This window comes from Triticum dicoccoides, chromosome 6A, assembly GCF_002162155.2.
Source record: "Triticum dicoccoides isolate Atlit2015 ecotype Zavitan chromosome 6A, WEW_v2.0, whole genome shotgun sequence".
NCBI classification, from domain to species: Eukaryota; Viridiplantae; Streptophyta; class Magnoliopsida; order Poales; family Poaceae; genus Triticum; species Triticum dicoccoides.
The window spans coordinates 391,786,640-391,798,503 of record NC_041390.1 but is presented as its reverse complement, the minus strand read 5'-3'; the positions used below and the strand labels follow the sequence as shown (position 1 = coordinate 391,798,503).

At 38.4% G+C, this 11,864-nt stretch overlaps 1 long non-coding RNA gene across 5 annotated transcripts; it reads right to left on the bottom strand.

Annotated features, from left to right (window-relative positions):
* Positions 1 to 6,528: 6,528 nt before the first annotated feature.
* On the bottom strand, positions 6,529 to 11,504 carry LOC119316985. Of its 5 annotated transcripts, XR_005153433.1 has the most exons (11): positions 11,122 to 11,504; positions 10,920 to 10,992; positions 10,739 to 10,791; positions 10,412 to 10,611; positions 10,187 to 10,341; positions 9,899 to 10,041; positions 9,726 to 9,794; positions 9,212 to 9,271; positions 8,675 to 8,742; positions 8,108 to 8,157; positions 6,529 to 6,865 (listed from the first exon to the last, which is right to left on the bottom strand). It is a non-coding gene; the product is annotated as an uncharacterized LOC119316985 (long non-coding RNA). The 5 variants fall into 5 exon arrangements; XR_005153436.1 differs by having other exon boundaries at positions 8,675 to 9,271; positions 10,739 to 10,822; XR_005153432.1 differs by having other exon boundaries at positions 8,675 to 9,271.
* Positions 11,505 to 11,864: the final 360 nt, after the last annotated feature.

The following is an 11,864-nucleotide window of genomic DNA, read 5'->3' as shown; positions in this document are numbered from 1 at the left end:
CCCCCCTCTAGGCGACATCGTGGTCCTTTCAATTGGTATCAGAGCTAGGTCTCTCCTTATTAGGCTTAACCGCCTAGAGAGTAACGATGTCGACTAGTGAACTAGTGCACGATGACACATTTTGTTTTAATGGCGCAAATTACATTATGTGGAGATTACACATGCTTTGTCACTTTCGGACCATGGGTCAAATGCTTTGCGGATTGTAGTTGTAGTGAATTCAAATCTAAAGGATGGATAATCTCCATCACTTGATGATATGCATCTTTATTGTGAAGCTTTAAGTGTCATTCACCAAGTTATAACCTTCGAGGTGTTCAAGTCAATCTCATCTTGTTCGTTGGCTCATGAGGCTTGGACGAAAATTGAAGATATATATGGTGGGTCCAATCTTGGTGAAGATAATATTATTTTCGGGGAGTTAATGGAGGAGTTCTCCACATTTTTAAATCATGAAGAGCTCCTTATTGCCTCCACCTCCGATTACTTGCATACCTCAACATATTTAACTTCACCAACATGTGGCTTACCACAAGGTAATGACATGGTGAGTGAAAAAATATCTCGTGATGATGGTATTAAGCTCATCATTGATGATCTTGCTTATGTTGATACTAGTGATGTATCATCTATTGACACGGGCATATCTAACACCGAAAACAGCATACATTCTTGTGTAGAGAGTCCATGCATATCATCTAATGATGCAGTCATAAATTCTTGTGATGATATGCTTGGTCGTTTGTGTTGCCATATTCAAAATGTCGTGATTCCCTCTAGTTCTCTTTGTGAAACTAACCATGTAGAGGAAATCAAGAAAAATGAGGCACGCTTGGTTGATGAAGAACCCTCTTCTCCAAAAGAATCATCATCAATCCCCTATGTTCACATGTGCCTCATGGCAAGAGGTAATGACGAGGTATCATCTTCTCTTAGTGATAATGATGATAGTTGTAATGAGGAAGATGATGAAGTCTTGACTCAAAATCTCTATGAAATTGGGAAAACTCTTTGTAGAGCTAAAAATAACACTTATAAAAGGCTCCAAGGTATTCTTGCTTGCTTTCAAAAACGTAATTACTTGTTTCTTTACGAGCAAGCAAAAAGTGAACAACTTGAACATGAACTTGTTATGGCTCATCAATGTCTTAGTGACTTGAGGTCTTTAAAAGAAGAGATTGAAGTTACTCATTGTAAACTTAAAGAGGATTTTGAGCACCTTGACCTTGACTACAAGAAGGTCAAAGGAGATCTCACCAAACTCTCTAAGTCTCATGAGGAACTTCAAGCTACTCATGCGGAGCCTCTAGCTTCTACATGCTCCTCTCATATTGATAATGATGCTTGTGCTACTAACTCTATCTTGTGTGAAGTATCGATATTAAAAAAAATGTTGAGCTAAGGACTCAACTTGATTTGCTAACTAGCAATTATGGGAAATTGGGAGAAAGTCATAAAAATCTCTAAGGCACTCATGAGGATCTTCTAATCCCTCATGATGAGTTAAAGTTAGCTCATGAGGCTATGGTCACCAAGGTAAAATCATGTGAGTCTCATGTGGATATTAGCACATCTTCTACTCGAAATGCCTTATTGCCATGTGCTAGTCCTTGCAACTCCTCTCTACATGATATTTGTACATCTTGTAATGAATTGCTCACCATGCCTTGTTGCTCTAACAATGAAGCTTCTACTTCCTCTAGTTCTTTTTGTTAATACTAACCTTGTAGAGGAAAATAAAGAGCTCAAGGCCCAAGTCACTAGTTTGAAGAAAGACTTGGAAAGATGTTGTGATAATATCTTGAGTGTGCAAAAGGACCCTCAAGACAAAATAGGACTTGATTTCATCTCCAACAAGAATAAGTCCAAGAACAAGAAGAAGGGACAAGATCAAGTCAAGAATTCGGCCAACATTACTTGCTTTAAGTGCAAAAATGTTGGACACCATGTGAGATCTTGTCCACTAAAGAAGAAGGCTTCAAATAAGAAGCAACATGGGAAGTGGCATCAAGTTCAATATCAAGATGTAGAAAGGCCTCCACCCATGATGAACCATGATGATGCATCTCAAATTGAGAAAATAAAGAAGAAAAGAAAAGGGGCACGTGTTGCTATGTTTTTCGTGAGAAAAGGGACACATAGCTTCATCTTGTCCCAATGGTAACATATCTAAGCCTCCTATAGTCAATAATCATTATTCGTTAAGGAAGGATATTGTTGGCAATGTGTTTGCCAAGTTTGTGGGTTCCCAAAGAAGTTTGAAAGTGGACAAGACCATTTGGGTTGCCAAGCCTATTGTTACTAACTTCTTAGGACCCAACTTGGTTGGGGACCATCAAGCTCAAACTTGATCAATAGGTGTGTGGAGGGCATTGGAGAATTGGCTACTTCATGAAGAAGACTATTTTCACCATATGTTATGGTTAATGCCAAGTCAAGTGGATTATCATCATATCTATCAATCCAATGCTCCTCCTTACAGTAACTTGTACTTGCATTGTTTACATTGAAAGTTACTAAGTCCCTTGCATGTTTAGGTTTTGTACCTAGCATGTGCTTGTATATGTTGTGCTTCCTAGTATGCTTGATTTGTGTTATCTAGCATGTGTAGGTCACAATGCACTTCATATATTTGTGTGTGTGGTTTCGAGCCTTTATTGCTTCATTAGTTGAATCTTCCTTGGCTCTTTTGAGATATTAATGGATCATCACATTATGGGGGAAGTGCTATGTTTTACGCATATCACAAACCTTAAATGTGTATATATGTGGGATACCACCTAGTATTTTTAGTGCAATATTATCTAGTTACTATGTGGTATGTAAAGCTCATTTGAAACTCAAATTCTCATCCATTAATTGTCCTTAGTTCGGTTTCATTTGCTTCTTGTGGATAATACATGGATCATCATATTATGGGGGGAGTGATATGCTTTGTGCATATCACAATCCTTGTTAATATGAACAATTGAGGGATGCCACTTAGAATTTATATTTGAGATTATCTTATATCTCCGTGGCATGCAATGCCTTGTTTACGTATGGCATTCTTGTGCGGTTTTGCCCATAGTTATCTTTAAAATCATATTTGGAAAATCGTTTGATTAAAGCTATTCCAATTGTTGCTTTGCATGATGATCTATCTACTTGGAATATTAATAATATGCTATCCAAGCATTGTGTTTATTTCTAAAATCTCATGTTATGCTTGTGTTAGTATAGATGATCATGTACTTATTTGGTTTCTACACTGAATGATAACCCAAAATACCATTTTGTTCGAATTCATCTTGTTGCTCTATATGTGAGTTCGTTATCTCATTATTTCTAGTGTCCTATATGTACTTGAGTGAGATATTCCTATGAGTATGTGTGCAATGCATATCTTATATACTCATTGGTTTTTTCTTGGTTCATATGTTGAACTTTGTGTGCTATCATATGTTGATTTGTCACTTTAACATGAATGACTAGTGATGTTATTGGAAGTATTAACGGTTATGTGTTCATTTGTCCAATTTGTATCTCCTTGGATTTTGGTAGGCTTGTGCATGCATATTTACTATGTGTAAATTCGCATGCCTTGTTTGCTTTATTTGATCCAATATATATGGTAAATCCATCAAATTCTTAATAGCTAAGATGTGCATGAAATTCAAATTCATATCAATATGCACATATTTAAGTGGATTTACCCTATGTGTTGTAGTTATGTTAACTACTTCGGACCCAACAAGTTTGGGGACCATATTGTACTCAAAATGTTTTAGGTACATTTGAGAAGCATTGGGTGCTTGGCTTATTCATGAAGGTGGTGGCACTATGAGGACATTAGAGCCAAGCTTGGACATTTTATTGATCTACGACTTCATACCAATGCTATCTCGGTAACAAGTATTTACTTCATACACACACACACACACACACACACACACACACACACACATATATATATATATAATGGGGTCAACCTTTTCTAGGTTGCATCATGGCATGAATTTCTTGACTCGTTCCTGTGATACTTGTTTCCTTTCTCAAAGCATCCCAACAATGATCTCTTGTTGCTAGTTGTGATGCCTTTGATGGTTGTGTGTTTGGAGTTCATTAATATACAATAATATTATATTAAGCCACATGCTATGCTTTCAAGCAAAGATCTAATTGGTATATTTTATGACTCCCGTTTGGATATCTTATTCTTTCCTTTTGTAACTATTTTATGTGTACATCCTTCTTTGTGGATATCATCTACCTAGAATCTTATACACGTGAGAGAAGTTACATCTCTAGTTGATATCCATATTCTTTCATGCCCACCATTTCATTCACTTTTTATATCTTTGGTGGCTCCATGGAAGCATTTGTTGTATGAGTGCATGTCTTACCTCTTTGCATCTTAGTGCACTCATGTTTGGTGAAGTTTGTTGTCCTCATGCTTGTCTTGACAAGCCTATTATTTCCTATCTTCATCATGGGTTGTCACAAGCTTTGATTTTTAATTTACTATTAGTGAGCTTGTGAACCCATTTGTTGATGTGTGTGTGACCTTCTTAACTTCGTGTGTGTGGGAAGGACATGTCTTGCACCTTGTATCCCATTTACTCAAGACTATGCTGATGCTTAATTCTCATCCTTATACTAGTCTTTTCAAGTGCTTTGACGTGACTCACACACATCATTTTGGTTGTGCCTATTCTTAGGTTGCCTCATGTACATGTTGCTCAACCATATGTTTATTGCAAATGCTAGGCTTCTTTTCTTATCTATGCTTGCTTGCAATTGTTTTGTGTTCCTGTTGATTTTGGGGGAGTGATGATCCTATTTTGTGCACTTGAATCCAAATACAAAAATTCTAAATAGTGCACAAATCATGGGGAGCTTCTCTATTTTCCTTAGAACACTCCTTTGCCCAAATCATAATATTCTTTTATCCTTTTGGCTCGTCGGATCTTTTGATTGCTTGCTTCACTTTGTGTTATGCAAATGAGATCAATTTGTTCCATGTGCCTTGCTATTATGACTAGGGTTCAGTTGTATACTAATGGATTCACTTGTGTATATCATGTTCTTATCAATTGCATCTATCTTGTGTATGCAAAGTTTCTTTGTGGATACATATCATGATATGATTGGCCACTCAGAAACTTTTTATACATGAGAAAGTTCATATCTTTCCTTGATATCATTTATTCCTTGCCGGCCACTTCGTTTGTTTCCTCTTATTCTTATGGTGGCTTCGGTAAGAGGTTGTGTCATGAGTGCTTGTATGTTTGGCATATAATCTTGCGCACCCATGTGTTTTGACTGTTTTCCTCACATGGCTAATGCTTTTTTTTCATATCTTCATATCTGGTTGCATTCTATAGATTCTGAGCTCCTCAAATTGTTCATTATTGAATATGTGCATTTGCGTTCACTCACATTTTGTGATATGCACACATCAAGGAAGAACTCATACTATATTGGTCTTCTAGATGTTTTGTCTTCCATTTTGGCATTTGTTGCCAATGGGGTGGAAGTTCAGAGGGTTTAAGATAAATATCTTTTGAAGTTCTTGTTGTCATTCATGCATATCCACCCTAGTTATATATGCTTGTTGCATGAATGAATATATAGAGAAAACTCCAACTAGTTTATATCAACCAATATATGCAATGAAATTCAAAGTTCATTCACACATGCATATATTGTGGGGGAGCTTGCTCTATATATTGCGGTCTTACTAACGTCAAATGCTTGTGTAGTGTTTTGATGTCAGTACAACCGGTTTTGATAAACATCAAGTTTCTTTGTGATAATTGATGCTATCAAAATCACCGCAAGTATACAATTTATCCTCAAAAAAATTGCGAGCTTGTGTAAAAATTCATTATATAAACCCTCTTGTTGAGATTGTCATCAATTACCAAAATGGGGGATATTGAAAATACATGTAGTCCCCATGTGTGGTTTTGGTAATTAATAACAATCCTTATGGACTAATGTTTGCATTAAGATACTAGTTGACCCGTTGGCGCAGAGACCTGCTGAATACATGTTATTGATGTAAGTAGTTTCATGCTGCAAGAACCTTCAGCTAAAGCCATGTTCGCGATGAAAATAGTTTCTTTTATTAAGGACATGCCATGTATATACAGTCAGTTTAGTTGTGGTCTGCTAAATCCATGTGCGCCTTGAAAAAAAACATTGTTTAATTTGCAGAGCCTCACGTGTTTCAAGTATGAATAAGAACTACAAACTCTTTTTATGAAATTCAAACACATTTCCAGAGTTTTTATTTCTTAGTACATGTTGTCTAAAGTAACATTTGCCCAGAGAAAGAGAAGCATACCCCTCTCTCATTATGATTATTATTAAAAGGTATTAAATTCGAAATAAATAATTTCATTTACTTGAAGCACTTGAAGAAAGAGAATTTGGACATACTTGCAATGCTCATTTAACCTGTCAAGGACAAAAATATTCCATCGTCTCTGAATGATGAACAAAACTAAATAAGAAATATATGCAGTAAATTCATTCAAAGTAGAAAAGGGATCTTACTTCAAATAAGGCATTACAACAAACATGGTGTTATCTTAGTAAAAGAAATTACATCATTAGAAGAGAAAAGGGAAGAAAACCAAACATGAGATTGAGATTAATACATCTAGGAGGAGGTCGTACACATCACTGCGATCATTTTGCAGCCTGGGGAGCAAGGATCCATGGTTTTTATATGCCTTGTCCGGCTGGTGGAGTAGATGACATGGAAACGTCGTCTCTATCATCTCGATGGCTTAGACCCAGGAGCCGGATGTTCATCTCGGCCCTCCGCGGCTTCCATCAATGGATTTTTATAGTCAGGGTTAAAGACTGAGAGGCCCTATGCATGTTCACAAAAACACAATTTTGACAAATTATCTCTATTGTAAAATTGAGGGAGTAACTCATTATTCGAGAGAACTGGTCGTACATGAAGCATCAAGAACACACGTGCACAAATCCAATTCTAACTGAATTTAGCTTTCAGTTGGCATTTCCTCAAACAATCAAGTGCACCTATTATTATTTGGCTGACAAAAATATGAACACCAAACACGCCATCATCGTTAAGCAATTCAAGAGCATGGAATAAAAAACAGCACACTGTCTTCAGTCATAACTAACCATATGTGAAGAATGTTTTCGGTCATACAAACCACATTTCAGATCCCTTTTCCATTATATCTTAACTCTAAGATCACAGCTACACGGCCGTGTGTCATAAAAAAATTAATTTCTAGTGTAAATTTAAGTTTTGTAGAGAACCTATCACCAAATGGTGCATCATTATCAAGAAAATACGGATGAAGGACTGCCAATTCGGCACAACATGTGTTTCATATTATACAATTGTTTAACCCCCTAAAGCATCTCATACTAATTCCTTATCTTCTAATATGATTCTGGATGGAAAAGAAAAAACAATGCATTAACCAAGGACCCTTGTAATATTTTAATTTATATTTAGAGCACTACAATATATATTCTTTGTATGAACTTTGTAACACATAATAATAATATTCCATTGGCCTTTTCTCAACATAAGAATTCCAATGATTTCGTTCTCAACTCCATAATGAAGCCGGATACATACATGAATTTTAGTATTTTTGCAATAGCTAACTGTGTAACTTTTCTCCCTAAATATGAGATAACTTAAATGGCAGGATGATGTTTGTTTTCCCCTTATTTTTAGCTGGATCTCAATAAATCAACGGCAAGGAGTACACATCACCATGGTTTAGTTTAATAAGTTGCTTCATTTCAAGAACGTGTATTCCATTCTCCTATACATGTCAGCAAGCTCTTTTTGTACTGGCGACAATCAGGAAAAAGCCTGATGTGCGAAAGCAATAGACGAAAACCTTTTTAGAGCTCGCGATAAACTGATATACATATATGGTACTCATCTTCCTCTGCTGGATGCCATGTTCCAACTTCCAAGTAAAGAAAGGTATTTCGTTTCCATTTGATTATAAATTGTGCTCTCAATGCAAGGAAAGTATATGCCGGTTTAAGAAATAACCTCAAATTTAATCATACAACTGTATATTTATACTATCCATGATTTCGAAAGAGTTACCTGTATGTTGTCATCAATGTTCCCTGTCTAGAGCAGCAGTGAGAGCAAGCCTGTGAAACAAGGCACAGAAGAAAGCATACTATGATGAACCAATGATGAATATCTTACAAAGTTAGACATTTACAACAATTGTAGCACCAAATAGTTCGATGCCCTAATAAAGCTACCTAAGAAAACCATGGCTCCAAAGCCTTGTCACCTACACATTAAATTATTGTAACTATATAAGAAATTGCAGCAGTATTACAAATAACCTTATATCAGATTACATGGCAATGATCTTCTTAAGAAAACTACCAGTTTACATGACATCTCCAACCATATTTCTTACAATTTTTCAATTTCAGTATTAGTATATGAAATATGCAAATCTATCTACAGACACAAAAACATTACTGTGATTGGTGTTTCCAAACATAAATCTACAAATAATATTCAGAAACAGATTCATAACAATAGCAAACAAACCTCCTCTATTTCCTTAAATATGGTGCATAACAAATGAATGACAGAATAGAAAATGTTGTAATGGTGCCATACTACCAAAAACACAATCTTGTCCATTACCTTGAGGAACATGAGATCTGGAAATACGACACTGCAATAAAGTGAAAATTCTAGCAATGTCCATGGACCTGCAAGCACCATTCGATAGTCACACAAACAAATCAAAAATACATAGAAGGGGCACGGGGAGAGGGGTAATATCATGCCTTCATGTACCAAGGCTGGGAGTATAATAGAACACATTTGTGTTACAATATAAATAATGATATGGAGTCTGGATTAGAAGATCATTTGCTACAAGCTTACACTTGAAAATCTCTTAACATTATATCATTATAATCAACATATTCATCTCACCATAAAGCAATAAAATTTAATTAATCCACATTCAGAAAAACATGCACAATGATCTTCACATTTAATCACTAATCAAATGTGTGTACTGTATTCTCATGTATAGCCAAAAGTAAAGTATATAGAATTTGAATTTTCAGTGGTACTTTAACAGAACTCAACAAATTAATACTTGTATGTGCCACCTTAACGATGAGACACAATAAGGATGCAACAATCTGAGAGGGGAGGAAAGATACAAACCTTAATGATGAGAACTAAAAAGTAGCAAAACAGAGGCACCCAAACTTCTGAAGAGACAAACTGAAAAAAATAACCAGAGGAGATGAAGCGAACAAACCTCCACAATGAAAATGAAAGCTCATTGCTGGAAGACAAAAAACTCTTTTAACCGACAATCTCGTATGCAATGGAAAAGAGCACACACCTGGTCCACACATAATCATGACTTTACATATGCATAATCAGAAGAGTATTTTTTCTAGTTTCAGTAATTACATCTCATCTATTTCTTGTTCTGCTTTATCCCCACTTGAGGTGGTATTATCATTCTCGAGCTTCATGCCAAAATGACCCATAATTCTTCCCAGCTACGTTTTAATTTATAATGTAAAGACCAAGATAAATAGAGACAAGCAGCATGTGTTTCTGCAAGTCTATAAGAGTGGGAATATAGAGGGGGTGCCAATATGGGGTGTGTGAAATATCACAACAAATAAAAATAAAACACAAAGGTGGTAGTGTCATCTACTCATACCTGTTGTTCTTTAGCTATACTATCATAAGGCACCTCTATCCAGTTCTGTAATCTCTGTAGGCACTCTTCCTACAATACAAAATGCCACAAAAACTTAGTTGTATAAAAATGAACAACTTGTATATAACAACCTAGTTGTATACCAACGAATAAGAGAGGAAGTGGAGGCAAACCTGAACCATCTCGACCTCCTTGCCCCTGCTACTCCATCGACCGCATCCGCTGCTCCGCGGACCCCTGCTGCTTCTAGGCTCTCCATATACGCTCTGGAAATGTTTCATCTCAAATTCTGAAGGTAACAGTGTCACTACAAATTCTGAAAATAACACTATAACTTTGTAAACGATTCATCTCAATAAGCAAGTAGGACTCAACCAAGTACATAATTTAAGCAAATACAACATACCAAAGCATCAAAGCATAAGTAAGAAATAGACGGAGGGAGAAGGTAGGGAAGATACCACCACAGGAACCAAATCGAAGCACCATACTCCCAAGAACTGCCTAGCTGCAGCAAGCCCTTATTGTCATGGCGCAGATAAGATATTCTTGCTTATGGCACACCACACCACGTGCACTACCAGATCAATCTTGAGTCCGAAATACCCTCTAAAAACTGGAAGAAAAAAATCACAGGTTACCATGGAAGTTGAGGGAAGGATGAAGAAAAATAGGAAGATGCTCACCTGTGTCGGCGCTCCTCCACAAACTTTTAGCTTTCCTGGGGTTCTCCTCTGCAGGTAGAGGCTAGGGATGAGGCTCGGCCAGGAGGGGTTTCCCCACTGCCGCTGTTGCACTCACTGTATCGTACCTTCATCCCCTGGCCTGCCTAGCTGGTGTGCGTCGAGCAAGTGTATAAGAAAATTTTGAATCTGTCAATCCATGCCTGAGACAATGAACTGAACATTAGCTCTGTACATTCAGCAAGATACAGATACCAACATTTTATGTAAAGAAAGTGCATAACTGGCATCACACTCTTCTTGGTGAAGGTGATCAACCTGAGCACTCACCTAAGCTCAGCTGCTGCTCAACCCCCTCTTCTCCAACCCTGGAACATTTATTCCTGTAGCAAACCAAATGAAGAAACAAAATGTCTAAATTTATAAGGCCAAATGCACACACCAAAATTTGAGAAATTCAAAATAAATAAATGAACAATCGGAGGAGTTGATGGGAGAGAGAAGCATATACCTAGCATAAATTCGCACCACCATGTGAGGTTTGGTTGAGACGGACAATGAATCGGGCACTGGAATAAATTGTCCTTGGACGTGCAAGCACCATGAAGTACAATCAGTCAATCACACAACCAAATCGAAATCACACAGGAGGAGCACATGAGGGAGAGGGAGCAGGAGGAGAGGCAAAGAGAGGAATGGAAGAAGGAGCTCACGGGGAAGATGCAGCTAGGGAAGAGGGAGTCCGGCGCCGGCAGTATATCTTCATCTCCTCCCCTGCTGCTCCTATCACGACAGCGCAACCGGCGGCCTTTGGTGGACGACCTAGGACCGGCCGATAGCTCCTCCCCGGGGGCTCGTTGATGGCGTGCTCCCCATCGGCTTCCTGCCCAGAAGCTCGCCAATGGGCGTCTCCTGTCCTCTTGTGCGGCGGCTTCCTCCCACTGGCGTGGCCATCGGACAGAGAGGAGCGAAGCGGAATGGCGGCGGCGGCGGCCGGCGAGGAAAGATGGAGGAGGAGTGAGCAGGGCGGCGCTGCGGGCTTGGGAGGCTAGGGTTTGTGCGGTGGGGGGTTGGGGACCTGCCCGACTTGAGATGAGACGCGGTGCAGCGCGCGCGGAGCTGCTGGCGAATCCCTCTTGCACACGAGCCCGGCTGACCCAGCCAATACAAGGGCGACTTGAGATGAGACGTGGTGCAGCGCGCGCGCGTAGAGCTGCTGGCGAATCCCTCTTGCACACGAGCGCGGCTGACCCGGCCAATACAAGGGCGAGACGAGCCCACCCGTCATTGGGCAAAAAGACAACCGTAGTGTGAAAATAAGATTTACCAGGAGATGAAGATTTGACGGTTCAGACTCAAAATGAGGACGATCGAACGGCCGGAAAGGTAGCAAATCGAAGGATCACCGTGGAGACGAGTTGGCTAGCTTATGTTTTGTTTTAAATACATTTGAAGG